Here is a 16,923-nt window from a genome sequence, read left to right as displayed (position 1 = left end):
GGGTAGGGGGAAAGGGGGAGGAGGAGAGCCGAAACGGGACAAAGAAGTTCAATAGTGGGCTTCAAATAACCACATTAGAAGTTAATAAATGCCACTATTATGATTTAAACAGAAAAATAGCACCAGTTTAGGCGCACTTTTCATTTGACTTATGAGTATTAAATTGCCACCAATTCAGTTCAGCTGCTTGAAATTGCGATTGAGAGAGAAGTTTAGACCACGCAAAACGCAAAAAGTCAAGGGAGTAAAAATCACTCGAGAAGTCAAAACGGTCAAGCGAAAATTTTGCATTAAAAAGACACGTTTACACTAATTGCTTCTCTACGAGAGCAATTAACAAGAACAGCCAGCATTATTTACGACTAAAACTCAATATCACTTAATAATAAAGTCAGAATAGCATCAAAGACAACCTAAACAGAAACAACAAACTGTTATCAGAAAAATTACTGGACCTGCCTTTATCCAGAATAAATAATAAAACGATAAATGAGAAAAGCGAAGTTAAAAAAATGCGTTTATTTTTTTCGAAAACAAATAATATCGAAGTCGAAAAAGTGTTCACTATTGACTGAAATCATTAAAAACCTTTATTTATACCTCAATAGGAAGACGTTAAGACCTGTCATTATCCAGGAGGTCATGCCACTACAGAAATAACAAAGAGCTGAAATTAAATCAAATTAAATTTTGCGAAAACGGTGTCGAAGCCAATAAAACCATATTTTTACTAATAACATTAAAGAAAATCAATTGCGCCTTGTTTCAATGCCATTAATGTAATAAGTCATGAATGTGATAATGTGACAAGACTAGCAAAGAACCTCAAAATTGGGAAAAGGTCCGAAAAAGGAAAAGTTATAAAACCTCGTATCAAAGCCAAAAACACGATTATTTAAAATATCAGGCAGCACAGAAGAATATAATCTAATTCACATGAAAAAGGATTTTTGTTAAGACGCTACCAGGTGAAAAAGTGTCAAAACTAGAGTCATAGCAACCCATGGCTTTCCAAAAAAATACTCGATATTTTACTTTCAACTCTCTAGAAACCAGTAAGGTCTGTCATTTGAGAAATAAGGTTTGAAAGACTATATCAAATACAGACAGAACTCAAAGTTTTAGACAATTTTACACAAAAAGTATTCAAGCCAAAAAAATTACACGCTTTCCATTAAAAGTAATGTATATGTTCATTGGCCCTCATTTGCAAGTAAATTTGATCTGTCAAAACTCCAAAACTCATTAGAAAGCAATGAAAATATTGGGAGCTATAAAAACCATGTTTTACTCCAAAAACATATTTATTCGCTTGGCCTCATTTGAATGTTGATGGAACTTCTCATTAACTGAACTTCCAATTGAAAACAGACTTGCCTGTAATTCGAAAACAAATGCAGAAAGAAAATTAACCGAGCTAAAATACAATCCGAATCCACTTTCAATGCAAAAATCAACGATGAGAACAAAACTGGCCTTGCTATTGCTTTGCGGCGTTTAAAAAAGTAATAGTTGCGTAATATATTTGGCATATGAAAATCTCAATTTATCAAAAATAAAGGATTTACTTTGATTAATATCGCATTAAAGAGAAAGTCCGCCGTATTCTTAAATACAAAACCTCTTTCTTGAAAACTTGAGGTAAAACAGCTCTGAACTGAGCAAACCAAAAGTAAGTCTGCACTACAGAACAATTTGCACGAAGTAGACTAAAGCATATTTGGTGCCATTTTTCATGAGGAAAAACGCTAAACTTTCAAAATTTTAGCAAAAAGTTCGGTTGCAACGCTTCACCAAGTCTTTTATCTATAAACTTAGAACCAATGACAATATCCATATCAGTTCTATCATAAATTCTAATCAAAAATTGAGCAAAAATTACGAAAAAAATGAACAATATAACACAAGTGAGGCCAAACATCACAAAATTTTAAACCTCCGTTACTACTCGGAAAATGCTAAATTCAAAACATAACTGGCAGACTGCCAGATAATAGGCTTAATAGCTTTGCAGATCTTCAATCTCAAAAAGGTAGTAAAAGAAAGACGAAAAAAAAACTTTTCATTAAATACGAAGATGTTGCATTTTGATTATGAATCTGTATAACTTATTGTTGATTTTATATACCCTTCAATTAGAGTGACATACACTCACTTGACCTCATCTCTTTGAACTAAAGAAAAAAGTCAAATTCAGAGTGAGGAAGTCATTTTTGAGAGTGAGGTTAGTCATGAGTGACCAAAAATTTAATCACGCGAATAAAAAACAAGCTCCACTTAGAGAGAAAAAAGACGTCACGCACGAAATTCAGTTGAAATTGCATGAACCAAAGGACAAAAAGCAGATTTGAAGTGATTGTGACGTCATATGATTGTAACAAAAATCTTGACGGCGAAATGAAAAACAAGAGACGGCCAAGCCCCAGCTACCGCTGTGCTGCTATTTCAAAAATAGCCCTCAGATTATCGGAATAGCTGCGAAAGAATAGACTTGTGTGCCGTATGATACAGATAGAAACAGATACAAATATAAGTTGAAAAAATTATCGACGCCGCTCAAAGAGCTATGTAAAAAAATTAAACGATAAATTAATAAAGCTTGTTAAAATTCATCGCGCAGAAAACTTTTCATTAGGGATCCTCATTACACATATGAGTTCCTTTGACCTTAAACTAATCCAAAATTAACTTAAATTTCAAAGTGCAAAAGTCATTTTATTGAGTGAGGTAAGTCACTTATGATCAAAAGCTAATCACGCAAAAAACTTTTGCTAGAGAGAGTGAGAAATGACGTCACGCGCGCAAAAGCAGTTAGTGAGAGGAAGAAGTCATTCAGAAAATTTGACTTTTCAGCTTTGAGGTGTGGACAAATGTAGAACGAAAAAAGAGCGTCAGACGAAACAAAAAAAAAAATAGCAGTACAAGTCCTGAAATACAATTCAAAGTTTTTTTCAAAAACTTGAAAGTACTCTACCTGACCAGCAGATCAATTGAACAAAGCCAGCCAAAACACAAACAAAATCATCAAAAAATTGAGAAATTAAAAAATGAACTAAACAAAAATATACTCATTACAAAAACTCTGAAGCTTTTTTCCCTTCGGAAAAATTTCATCCCTTTAAAAATGCATGTTTCAAAAACATGTTCCAGACCATTTTCTGGTTTTGAAATTGGTCCAAAATTATATCTGCATAACCTGAAAAAATTCATTGGCCCTTGAAGATCGATTAACTCAAAAAAGACCGAAAAATGAAAAAAAAAATGAAATCAATTGCAAAATTTAATAAAATTTTGCTAAAAATTGTGATATTAATATCTTGAGAATCAATTCTGTGTCTCTAGAGGCTATCCATTAACCCAATTCCAAGCATTAAAAAATTGATTGGCTCAAAGATCGATAGGCAATAATTTTTGGAAAATTTCAAAAAATTACAATTTCGTTCTATTAAAACATCGAAAACCAGTAATTTTCCTCCTAGCAACTATGTAATAAAATACTATCAAATCTTAGATGAGGTTACCTGGCTACTGAGGCAAGAAAAACTGACAGAAAAGACATGATTTGAAAAAATTTCAAATTTGATCAAAAAATTTTATAAAACTGGAAGGGTTAAATTGTTGAAAACAAATCCATTGAAACTAACAACCATGCCGTACATTTTCATCAGGCCGTGGAATAGGTCTTCGGTCACTTGATAATGGAAAAATCAAAAATTGACAAAAACTTCAGGAAACCTTGAAAAAACTGCAAAATTTATATAAAAAAATGCCAAATTTCAAGATATTAAAATGTTGAAAACCAATCCATTATTTGCTTTATTACTAGAACCATTCAGAGCTCTATTGTCAAACCACAAAGGACATTTCCTGGCCACTGAAGCTGGAAAAACTCAAAACATGACAAAATTTTCAAAAACTTGAAAAAGTTGCGAAAATTAGTATAATTTTGCATGTTTGTACATTTAAAACCAAAACTATTTGTATATAGCTCAAAAAATGGTCATAACAAGTTATTATGTCTCGCAAAAGGCCTTCGTCATTTTTCAAAAACTTTAACGTAAGACTACAACTTCAACAAAAAAAAATTTAAAAAAACATGAAAAATTGCAACATTTTGAGCCCAAAAACTCCTAAACATAGCCAGCAGATTGCCGAAATAGCTGCGAAAGAATAGACTTGCGTGCCGTATAGTAGAGATAGAAAGATACAGATCTAAATTGAAAAAAAATCGACGCCGCTCAAAAATCTAGGTAAAAAACCTTCAGCGATAAATTAATAAAGCTTGTTAAAATTCATTCTGCAGAAACCTTTTATTAGGGACCTTCACTACATTTATGAGTTCCTTTGACCTTAAATTAATTCAATTTAGACTTAAATTTTAAAGTGCAAAAGTCATTTTATTGAGTGAGGTAAGTCACGTATGATCAAAATCTAATCACGCAAATGCCTTAAATACTTTTTCTAGAGAGGTTGAGAAATGACGTCACGCGCACAAACGCCATTAGTGAGAGGAAGTAATTCAGAAAAATTGATTTTTTCAGCATTGCTGTGTGAACAAATGTAAAACGAAAAAGAGCGTCAGACGAAGAAACAAAAAACCAAGAGCAGCGCAATATAGCTTCGCTCAGCTTACAGCTTCGCAGCTATAAAAATGACCTTTTAACCTTTAATTAAGGCCATCCCAGCGGCTGCACCACTCTAAGCACTTGAAAAACTACTGAAGCTAACTTTGGGCCTCTAATGAAACTTAATGCCCGCTGGGCTTTAACTGTTTATCCCGTTTTGAAAGATTTTTGAATTGTAAAAAACCAAGAGCACTGCAATATAGCACCGCTCAGCTTACAGTCTCGCAGCTATAAAAATCTCTTCGATATTCGAAGCTTGACAACGAGTTTTCTAACGATACCACTGACATTTCTGTACGATATATCGGTCGGCGAAAATTGACTGGAAAAAACCCAGTTGAGCACATAAAAGTTGGTCCGGTTCTCCTTCCAATAAAAGTTGGTCCGGTGGGAAAAATTAGCTTACCTTTATCAAAAACCATCAAAATCAGCTAGCTCATCCCGTTTCTGTCGACTGAAAACCAAATCAGTCAGACGGAAAAGATAAAACAAAAAATAGCATAACAGAAGCAACAGAAACCAAATTATTTTAATTTCATTTGAGATCAAGCAAAACGGGCAAAAAAAGTCAGCCAAAAAATCAGAGAAAATGTCATTGTACTTAGTGTAAAAACATCCATGAACATTTTTGTGTGACGCTGAAATAGATGAGCGCTTTTAGACGAAGAGTACAAGATTTTTCAATGGAACACGTGACTGTTTCAACCCCCCCCCCCCCCCCCCCCCCGTGTAAACCTAGAAAGCACCTCAAAACAAGCCAATGTACAATTATATTGTTACAATGAAAAAGGCCACCTAAAATTTTGCTTATGTGCAAACTCAGATAAAGAGAAAGCCGAAAATGAAAACTTACCAGTTTTTATTTGAACGTTAAATGTCGTACGCCAACACTGACAGGGGACAGTTCCAAAACGAACAGTTCAGTATATACAAATTAGTCTTGTTAGCCCAGTACAACTGAACTGTGACTGGATCTAGGCTTCAAGTTTCCAGTTTAAGTAAAGCAAATTTAGTTTGGTAAGGTGTGGGACCAACGGCGTTGTTTACCTAACAAGCAAAAACGGCACTTAATAACAAGTGGCCATTCCAATTAAGTTGGCCGATTACAAACAAAATCGACTAGTAACGTCAGACCTCCGCTCTCTGTAACTTGAATGTTAAATTCTACAAACCTTTCTAGACCATTCATTGCTCATAAATAGAAATTTTATATATAAAATTTCTATTTATGAGCAATGAATGTTTTAGAAAGGTTTGTAGGCTATAGCAACTTACAGAAAACAAAAGGACTTCATAATGTTTATTATAAATTGGCCGATCACAGACAAACTTTTGACAGGACTAAAGTTAATAGTTCGAAAGCCTTTTAAGTTGACGAATCATATAGAACATAGCAAATATTGTACAACAGAGCGAAAAAACCAGCTTTTCTTCGGCTAATGGGTTCATCTGCTAAAAATTCCGTAATCCCTCTAATTTGCGGTTCAACTAGTTAATGTGGAAGAGTGGGTTAGCAAGAGGGTAGAATTTGTAACAGAATCAAAGGGTAGTTCAATTAAGATGAGATCTGAGGTCGAGTATAATTCATGTTATGTAAACTAAGTCTGACGTGTGTGCGTAATTGAGCAGTTCCAGTGTAAACAAGCGCCAGTTATTGAGTTTGATCAAACTGGTTTTCGTCCATTACCAACTGATAAACACACCATGTTTCACACCCTTTCCAATCAACCTGAAATCTTTCCACCGATCCTAACAGCTCAATCCTTAATTTATCTCAACAGACTATTAGCTCACAACTCGTTCCCACGGTGCCAGTAAATCGTCGGCAATTATAAAGACACTAATCCACCTTTCAGATCCTATTAGGATAATTTAACAACTCCAAATATTTTCGCGCAATTATTAAACACAACCCAAACGCGTACAAACTACTTAATTCCGAGCACCAAGCAAAATTAGGTATCGTGCGAAAAAGATGTAGAGTAGTCCGTTTACATTATAACGAGGTAAGGTAACATTTGTAGCACAAATTTAACTAAATTCTGACAAAAGCGGTCTAATCGAAAATGGCATTTGGCAACATGCCAAGCCTATCCACGACTTTCCGCGATATAAAATCTCCAATCCAAGCCTACCTATTACCGAAAAAAAAACAAAAAACATAAACCGACTAATGTCGGAAGAATTGCTCTCGAACGACAGGCGGGTGCAAAACCATTTGACCACCACCGCGATTCGAACCATTGACTGCTATTTGGCCCTTACTATTGCTATGCTGCAACCAAATTTATATTAGCAACAAGATTGAGAGCAAAAGAGATCACTCAAAAATAAAGAACGAAAGCGTGAAAAAGTCACTTGAGAAGTCAAAGAAGTCATAGAAGAAAAGCGCAAAATGTCAAGCGAATTTGCATAAAAGACCAACACGCTTACAAAAATTGCTATGAACTTCGTTCAAGAGCAATTAATAACTAACAGATCACCAAAAACCTGGATGAAATTGAAGGAGAGGTCACACTCCAAAACAAATGAAGTTTGCCGTTTGCGCAAGAAAATTTTCAACGATTTGCAGCACTTTCGTTAAATTCTGAAAAGTAACTTAACTAGTAGCAAACATAGCAGCACGCAGATCTCCGGCAAATAGCAGCCGTTAACGCCAGATCGATATCGAGATCGGAACAGGATTAAACATAGCAGGCAAATTGCCGGAAAAAAGCCACCGTTGACCACCTCGACGGGCATCAGGACTGAAAAAGAAAAAGATAAATTGGCAGAATTTTTTCCCAGAGTCAATAAGTGTTCTAATTTGGGCTGAAAAACTGTTCTAATTTGGGTGGCAGTTTCCATTATATTCTAAAATAATAATAATAGTTCATCTTCTAAACAGAAGGCCACAAAGCTTAATGATAATGTTAGTTAGCAATCGCTCTAATGAACTTCGATAACCTAATGCACTATGCACGAACTTAACGGCAGGACCAATCAGTTAATCCCGTTTTTTATTTTGCTCCTTTGACCGTGACCGTATTCACTATAGTGAGTTATTCATTGAGTGAATGGACTGAAATGGTAAAACAGAAATCAAACGAAAAAAAATCGTGATTCATGTACAACGAAAAACGAAATCGAAAGGTAAAACAAATTAAAAACACTAGCAGGACAAGCTCTGGACTACAAATAAAAAAAAATTGCCCTAACATAATTTAGACCAAGAATGGGCCGTAAACGGTTTGGAAGAACAATTTAGAAAAAATCAGAAATCGGAAAAATGGTAAGGTCAAATTTACATTTTGAGCAAAAACACTTAACGCTCCAAAACCACTAGTTTTTTTCGCTCCAATTCCCGTTCCGACGTGAAGATCATCACTTTAATTTGACATCAAAAACCATGAAAAAGTGTGAAGAGATCTGAAAAGACAACGCCCCAATACAAAACTTGGGGCGTTGTCCTTTATATTGTAATTGAAATTGTAAAACAGAGAGCGCCTAAATAACAGCCAGTGAGAAGCTGATGACGGCTATTAAAAAAACTGACAGCTTAAATTTTTCTCAATCTATAGTTTGTTCCACCTTTTCATTAACCAATATGCAGTATTTTTTATTCAAATTAGCACTACGAAAACATAAAAGCACAGTCTCAAATCTCTGCCTTATTAATTTATCATGTTTTGGCCTGGCGCTTTCAAGACCAAAAAGTAGCCACTCACTACTCGTTGCGTAATTTATTCAGCGAAGGAGATCGAAAGATAATTGCGATTCTTGTACATCGAAGCGTAAAACGAAAATCAAAAACCAGAGCGCCCATGTAATAGCCGTTGGAGTACATGACAGCTGCTATTAAACACAGTTGACTTCAAAATTGTGCTCAAATTTGGGATCCATCCATTTGAAACTAACTTATTGAATATGTCCTGAACTGAAAAAATACCGTCACATTTCCCGAAAACTGCCTCCATTGAATCCCATAAACCCGATTGGGATTGAAAAAAAAAACGAAAAAAATTGCTGTACAAAATTATTTTTTCAATGCCCACTAGTTTGCTGCAGTTGGATATACTCCTGTTTCTTGATAAGAGGATACAAGGATTTCCAACAATACCAATAAACATAGCCGTCAGATTGCCGGAATACCTGCGAAGAAGACTTGCATGCCGTACAAAAGATCTTTATCTTTTTCCATCTATTTTATACGGCACGCAAGTCTATTTGGCAGCTATTGCGGCAATCTGATTGGCTAATTTTATTGGTGTTGATGAAAATGCCTGCATCCTCTCACCAAGAAACAAAAGTAGCTCCAACTGCGCTCTGTAGCAATATAGTTCTCATTTCGAAAAGAATTTTACCGCAAATACTAAAAAATGTAGAGCAAAATTTTTCAATTTTCTGTTCTTTCAATCCCAATCGGTGTTACAGGATTCATGGGCGGATAACTTAGTTCAAATGGATTCAATATGCCGAGTAATTATAGTTCCGGAGATATTCAATAATTTAGTTATAAATGGATGGATCCCAAAGCACAAATTTGACGTTTAATGTGTTTAATAGCGGCCGTCATGTACTCCAACGGCTATTACATGGGCGATCTCGTTTTTATTTTTGATTTACGCTTCGATATACAAGAATCGTAATTATCTCTTGATCTCCGTCACTGAATAAATTACGCAACGAGTAGTGAGTGGTTACCTATTGGTCTTAAAAGCGCCAGGCCAAAACGGGATAAACATAGCCGGCAGATTGCCGGAATAGCTGCGAAAGAATAGACCTGCGTGTCATAAAATAGAGATAGAAACATACCGAACTAAATTGAAAACAAATCGACGCCGCTCAAAAAACTAGGTAACAAAACATTCAGCGATAAATTAATAAAGCTTGTTGAAATTCCTTGCGCAGAAGCCTTTTATTAGGGACCTTTACTGCGCATAGGAGTTCCTTTGACCTTAAACAAATTCCAATTAAACTTAAGTTTTTAAAGTGCAAAAGTCATTTTATTGAGTGAGGTAAGTCACGTATGATCAAAATCACGCAAATGAGCTAAAATCGTTGGCTTAAAAGAGTGAGAATTGACGTTACGCAAGCAAAGGCCGTTAGTGAGGAACAGAAGTTATTCAGAAAACTTGATTTCATCTGTGCGTTGTGAACAAGTGAAACGAAAAAAGCGTCGGACCACGAAACAAAAAAAAACATTGCAGGACAAGTCCTAACATAAAAATCAACAAATTTTCATTGACTAAACTAAAAACTAGACCTAGAATGCACAATTATTGGATTAGTAAAAATCATTTAGAAAAAAAATCAGATAAAAAATTGAAAAAAAACAGTAACAATCGATGTCAAAATGCCACGTGAACAGAAAACCACTAGCGAGAAAGCAAATTTTTGTTCAAACAACAATTTCTCACTCTACATTAAAATTCGAGCACAAGTTCACACCGCAGAAATCATTCGCTTTGTTCCCCACTTCCTGTTTCGGCGTGACCAGAATCATCATTCTAATTTGACTTCAAAAATCATGAAAATGTGAGAACAGATCTTTCAAAAAAGACAGCGCCCCAAAACAATTCAAATTCTTTGAATTGTAAAAAACCGCTATGTCCCCAATAATAGCCGCTATCGCTTCGCAGCTATTAAAAAGAGAAGAGCGCCTAAATAAAATCCGTTGAGGCCAACGGCGGCTACTAATCATCTTCAATTTTTGTTTAACACAACTTAATGAGTTGGGTTGTTGACTTACAAAAATCAGACGCTTTGTTCCCCACTTCCTGTTTCGGCGTGACCAAAATCATCTATTTCGGCGTAACCAATTCTAATTTGACTTCAAAAATCATGAAAATGTGAGAACAGATCTTTAAAAACAGCGCCAGAATAGAATTCAAACTCTTTGAACTGTAAAAAAAACCAAGGACACCGCAATATAGCTCTAAAAAAACAGCAAAAACAGTGAAATTGCCGCACGTGAAGAAACAAATCACCTTCAAAAACCAAAAAATTGATGAAACACCAATTTCTCCCAGCACTATTAAAGTAACTTCTTTTAAAATCCCGCTTCAAATCTACTTTTTCTGTCCCATTATTAATCCAGCGTGAATAAAATCACCACTCTCAATTGACCTCTCATTGAACATTGACATGAAAAGGCCCGCTATAACAGCCGGCCAAGGGCGGCTATCAAAAACTTGATGCAATATGAGTGGAAAATGACATGAAGCACCCAGCTCCAAAAACTGCATGACTGAACAAAAGCTGATTTACAGTGAGCGTGACGTCACAGATCGTAAAAAAAAGTTGTCATCAAAATCAGAAAGCAATAATTTTAAAATCTTAGTAAAAATTTATGACACATACGGTCTATAATAAGAAAGCCGTATAAGAGCTCTTTCGAAATTTATATTCGTAATCAAAAACTCAAGACTAATACTCAAGAACTAGGGCATATAAGTTTGGACTACTTAGATGCACTATTGATCTTTAAGTAGTAAATGTTCATAAAATTAGAAGTTCCATAGTGAGTTATGTGTGAAAATTTTAGTACGACAAAGTAAAAACAAAATAGGAGCCGTATAAGAGCCGGCTGAGAAGCCGAGGCGGCTACTAGTAACTTCAAGCATCAAATATTGCCTAATTTTTAAAGACAAATAGAGTCAAAATCATAAATAGCTAGCTGCCCCTCGAAAAAATCAAGCAAATCCAAATGGTCGCAAACAGAACACCAATGCATCCTATTAATAACACTCAAGAGAAGATATGCTGAAAACAGAAGTCAAATTGAAGCTCGTGAAAAAAACACTCGCAAAATCCAAAAATTTGTTCAAACACCAGTTTCTCAATACACTTTGAAGTTAACTTGAAAATCACGCGTACTCGCATTTTCGCTCGCTTTACTAACTCGGCATGACTAGAAGCAACACATTTAAACAAAGACAGCGCACCAATACAACTAAAATCCTTTGGATTGTAAAACTAGGGCCGCTATAATGGCCGGTTGAGAAGATGAGAGCAGTCAAAAAAATCAATCTGTTAACCAAAGGACGCTAGCAAATTTTTTCACATCTCAACTTCTCGAAAGCAGCTGTATGAACAAAAAAACAGCCGGCAGATTGCCGGAATAGCTGCGAAAGAATAGATTTGCGTGCCGTATAATAGAGATAGAAACAGATACAGATCTAAATTGAAAAAAAAACGACGCCACACAAAACACTAGGTAAATAATATTCAGCGATAAATTTATTAGGGACCTTTACTGCACATATGAGTTCCTTCGACCTTAAACTGATTCAAATTAAGCTTAAGTTTTAAAGTGCAAAAGTCATTTTATTGAGTGAGGTAAAACACGTTTGATGAAATTCTAATCACGCAAATAACCTTAAAACTTTTGCTAAAGTGAGTGAGAAATGACGTCACGCGCGCAAATGCCGTTAGTGAGAGGAGGAAGTCATTCAGAAAATTTGACTTTTTCAGCTTTGCTGTGTGAACAAATGTAAAACGAAAAAAGAGCGTCAGACGACGAAACAAAAAAAACAAGAGCACCGCAATATAGCTACGCTCAGATTACAGCTTCGCAGCTATAATTAATAATTCAGAGCCTTCAGATTGCGCAATTATGTTTTCGTAGAGCTAATTTGAGTAAAAATGCAGCATATTGGTTCAGTATAATGTAAAGGTGGAACAAACTTTAAATTGTGAAAAATTTAAGCTGTCAATTTTATATCTTTTCAAAAGCCACCGTCAGCCTCTCACCGGCTATTATTTAGTCGCTCTCATTTTAAAAATTCGAAGAATTGGACTTGTTTAGAAGCGTTATCTTTTAAGATCTGTCCAGACTTTTTCATGGTATATCTATAAGTTGGAAAAGCTAACCTCTGCTCAAAAAGCTATGTGAACAAACATTTCGCGATAAATTAAAGAGCTTGATAAAATTCATTCATACGAAGGATTTTTATTAGGGACCTTTCTTACAGATGAGTTTCCTTGACCTCAAACAAAGTCATATCAAACTTAAGTTTCAAAAATGCATAAGTCATTTTATTGAGCGAGGTAAGACACGAATGATCAATATCTAGTAACCCAAATGATCTTAAAAACCTTTGATAGAGAGAGTGAGAAATGACGTAACGCGCGCAAACTCGGATAGTGAAAGGAAGTCAGGCAGGAAATTTGATTTTCTCAGCTTTGCTGTGTGAACAAATGCAGAACAAAAAAAGAGCATCGGATGACGAAAAAAAACATAGCAGGACAGGTCCTGATCTACAATTCAAAAAATTTTTATAGACTTAACAAAAACCCAGACCTATAATGGATTATAACAAGAACTGTAAAAATCAAAGCGAAAATGCCGCAAGCGAAAAAAACCACTCGAACAAGCTCATTTTTGTTCAAACCGTTTTCTCACACTACTTTGGAATTGGAGTGAAAAAAATTCACGTAGGAAACTACTCGCTTTTCCGATAATATCCTGTTTTGGCGTGACCAAAATCACTGCTCCAATTCGACTTCAAAGATCATGAAAATGTAAGAACAGATCTTTAAAAAAAGACAACGCCCCATACTTCAAATGCTTTGATTTGTCAAAAAAATAGACCTAGAATGGACAAAAATGTATTGCAAAAACACAATACAATCAAAACTTCAAACAATAGCAAAAACGGCAACAATCAAAGTCAACTTCCCGCATGTGAACAAAGCCGGCAGATTGCCGGCAAATAGCCGTGACAGATGCTTGTGGCCTTCCATGAATTGAAACAACTAAAGAAATAAGATAGACATATTGACCACCAGTCTTTTAATAGACCAATAGAATTTTTGGTTAGATTCGGACTGCCATTTTTATGAGACACATAAACGAAGCCCTAATGGAGCTTTTTCAAAAATTATTATTCGAAAACAGAACTCCAAACTCTAATACTCGAGAATTAGGGCATCTACGTTTGGCACTACTTAGATGCACATTATTGACCTTTATTTAGTAGATGTTCATAAAACTTAAAGTTCATTAAGCGAGTTCAGAAGTCATTTTTTGAGTAAGGTAAGTCACTCAATTGACTTGAAAACAGAAAAGATGACGTCACGCACATAAAAAATATTAACTAAAAAGCACTAGAAATCACTGAATTTGAAAAAGTCCAACAAGTCCAAGGACTTGAATTCCAATAAATCAGGTCGCAAGAATCATGGATGGAGACGACGAATTAAAAACAAACCACGATGTCCCCAATAATATCCGCTATTACTTCGCGGTTATATAAAAAAACAAGTGAATGCGAATTTTTGTTCAAGCCCTGTGTTCTCATTCAATAATTATAGTGAAAAACAAAATCGCTAGTCCAATTTGATTTCAAAAATCATCAAAATGTGTGAACAGATCTTTAAAAAAATACAACACAACAATACAATTCAGACTTTGAATTGTAAAATACCAGTGGAACGCACTAAAGCTCCACTCAGCTTACATACTCGCAGCTATAAATATCAGAATTGTCAAATGAGACAAAAAACAAAGTTCAAGTAGCAGGCATTTAAAACTTGGTTTGTCCAGTTTAAATTTCTCATCTAATTTTGTTATTGGAAACTGATTCTGCTCAGCTTAGATTGTTTTGCAGGCGCAACTGCTGTTAAATGCATTTTGAGCACAATGAGCGAAGAATGAATCATGCCTAGAGGAGTTTGAAAAAATTAAGCAAAACGTCTAAAAAGTGGAAAAAAAGTGGTAAAGCAAAATAAATTTTTGTTCGACGAAGTTAAAAATATAGCAGACGAGTCCTGAATTACAGTTCAAAGAATTCATTTAACTACTGACCTGACAACCACCAATTCTCCAGAAAGATCAAACAGTCGAAAAAGGACATGATCCTTTTTGCGCAAACAAAAAAATATATTCCTTAAAAACTTTCATTCTCCTAAAACCAAAGTTCTAAAGATCAAGCGTAACCGATTAACGTCGACAGAAATTCTCTAAACGACTGGCAAGAGATTGGCTTCATCAGTAGCTACAGCTTGGGGAAGTGCAAGGTTGTACAGCGGGCTCGTTTATGGGTGGAACAATATTTAGCGGGTGCGAATGGCGGAGGTGAAGAGGGAATCTGATCTACGTGGAGGGGGTGAAGTGGGTCGAGGGGCAAACTGTAAGAACTGCCCTTCGCACCACCAGCTTATGTCCCCAAAACTGTTTTTGGTGAATCGCATGCTTAGAGTCTGGTCAGGAAAAAGGCTCTAGGAGAACTTAATGCCCCGCGGGCCTTACCTGTTTAACCTGTTCTTGAGGATGAAAAGTCGAAAAAGTCAGACAAAAAATTGGTCGAGCCGAAAGTCGCATTAAAAAGACCACAGGCGTAATATAATTGCCACAAACTTTGTTTAAGAGCAATTAATAAGGACACAAGTGATGAAAACTGAAACTACGCGTCCTAAGAAAGAGTAGTCCTCAATTACAGACAAATCAAAAATGAAATTTGAAAAACATATCTTTTGAATATTATTTCCGCCAAAGTCAGAAAAAACACAACACTGCATGCTTAAATCCTTAGTCACAGCAAATAATACAAATTTAGACGTCATAGAACAACAATTAGCTTTTAGGTAGGGTAAAAAAGACATCAAAAAGAGCAAATAAAATAAGATTCAAAACTCCTTTCACAAAAAACCATTCAAAAGCAAATGGTATCTAAGCAGTAAAAGTCAGAGCTAAAAGTTGAAGCCAATAAATTGATAATAAGTACAACTCACTAGAAGGCCATAGCGACCAACTGATGCTTTCGAGAGTAATCGACAAGGAAAGCAACAAAAACGGGCAACACCAAAAAATAAAACCAACTAACGCCGGGCGAATTGCTCTCAAACGAACAGCGAGCAATTGACTTCGTCAGTAGTTAGCTAGGGTTTAGTGAGGCTAGATTTAACCTAATTGAGGGGACATGAGGTGACGTAACGGGGGCAACGGCAGGGGGTCTTTGGCTGCATGGCTCCAAGTCCTTACGACCTGAACGATGTGTACGCGTGGGGACTGAGAGGCGGGGTGAAGTGAGAGGGGCTGATGTGGGGGCAAACTCTAAGAATTGCTTTTCACACCATGAGTATAAGTCTCCAAAATAGTTTCTATGAATCGCATACGTGGATACTTGGAGACAAGTGAGCTGAATGGCTCTAAGAGAACTTAATGCCCTCTGGGGCTACATGTTTATTCCGTTTTTAGGACGAAAAGTCAAATGGGTCAGATGAAAAACTTTTGCTAGAGAGAGATAGAGAAATGACGTCACGCGCGCAAAAACCGTTAGTGAGAGGAAGAAGTCATTCACAAAATTTGCCCTTTTCAGCTTTGTTGTCTGAACAAACGTAAAACGAAAAAGAGTCAGACGACGAAACAAAAAACCAAGGACACCGCAATATAGCTCCGGTCAGCTTACAGCTTGGCAGCTAAAACCTGCAGATTGTCGGAGTAGCTACAACAAAAGAATAGACTTGCGTTCCGTGTAATAGAGATAGAAACAGATACAGATCTAAATTGAAAAAAAATCGACTCCGCTCAAAAAACTAGGTAAAGAACATTCACGAATAAACTAAAAAGCTGGTTCAAATTCATTCTGAAAAAAGCCTTTTAATTAGGGAGGGACCTTTAAAACACATATGAGTTCTTTTGACCTTAATTTCAATTAACTTAAACTTGAGCTTTAAAGAGCAAAAGTCATCTTATTGAGTGAGGTATGTCACGTATGATCAAAGTCTAATCACGCGAAAACTGTTGCTAAAGAGAGAAAAAAAGGCGTCACGCGCGCAATAGCCGTTATTGAGAGGAAGAACTCAATCAGAAAATTTGACTTTTTCAGCTTTGCTGTGTGAACAAATGTAAAACGAAAAAAGAGCGTCAGACGACGAAACAAAAAAAACAAGGACACCGCAATATAGCTCCGCTCAGCTTACAGCTTCGCAGCTATAATGAACTTATACCATTAAACGAATTCCGTTATGACTCATCATCCAACGACCAGACGTGTCATTAGTGATACAAAACAACAAAAACAGCTACAAACCTGGGCAAGACTACAAATCGCTGATATTTTTTGAAAATATTTAGTGACAAAAAGTTAAAATCTTTAGATATCAATTGAACCCATAACATAAATTGTATGCAGCCTCAAATTTTGCCAATTAGACCAGTCATTATTGACAATAAGAAACAGGACAAGAAAAACGGGCAAAACTAAAAAAAATAACATTTTATTTTAAAAAAAAACAGTGTCTAAATAATCATATAAACCATTAACTACCCTTTGATGAACTCCAACTGAAAAAATATAAGTGAAATTGATGC

The 16,923-nt window shown here is 35.7% G+C and overlaps 2 protein-coding genes across 8 annotated transcripts in view; one reads left to right on the top strand and one right to left on the bottom strand.

Moving 5' to 3' along the window:
- Positions 1–16,923, top strand: part of LOC142337623 (ubiquitin-conjugating enzyme E2-17 kDa-like) — a 461,614-nt gene that overhangs the window by 271,375 nt on the left and 173,316 nt on the right. The window lies entirely within an intron of this gene.
- The window catches only part of LOC142337619 (rho guanine nucleotide exchange factor 7-like), a 111,922-nt gene that overhangs the window by 68,902 nt on the left and 26,097 nt on the right, over positions 1–16,923 (bottom strand). The window lies entirely within an intron of this gene.

Source organism: Convolutriloba macropyga, chromosome 4 (assembly GCF_964194025.1).
Source record: "Convolutriloba macropyga chromosome 4, txConMacr16.3, whole genome shotgun sequence".
Taxonomy (NCBI): Eukaryota; Metazoa; Xenacoelomorpha; order Acoela; family Convolutidae; genus Convolutriloba; species Convolutriloba macropyga.
The sequence above is the reverse complement of the archived record's forward strand: the minus strand, read 5'-3'. Positions and strand labels throughout refer to the sequence as shown.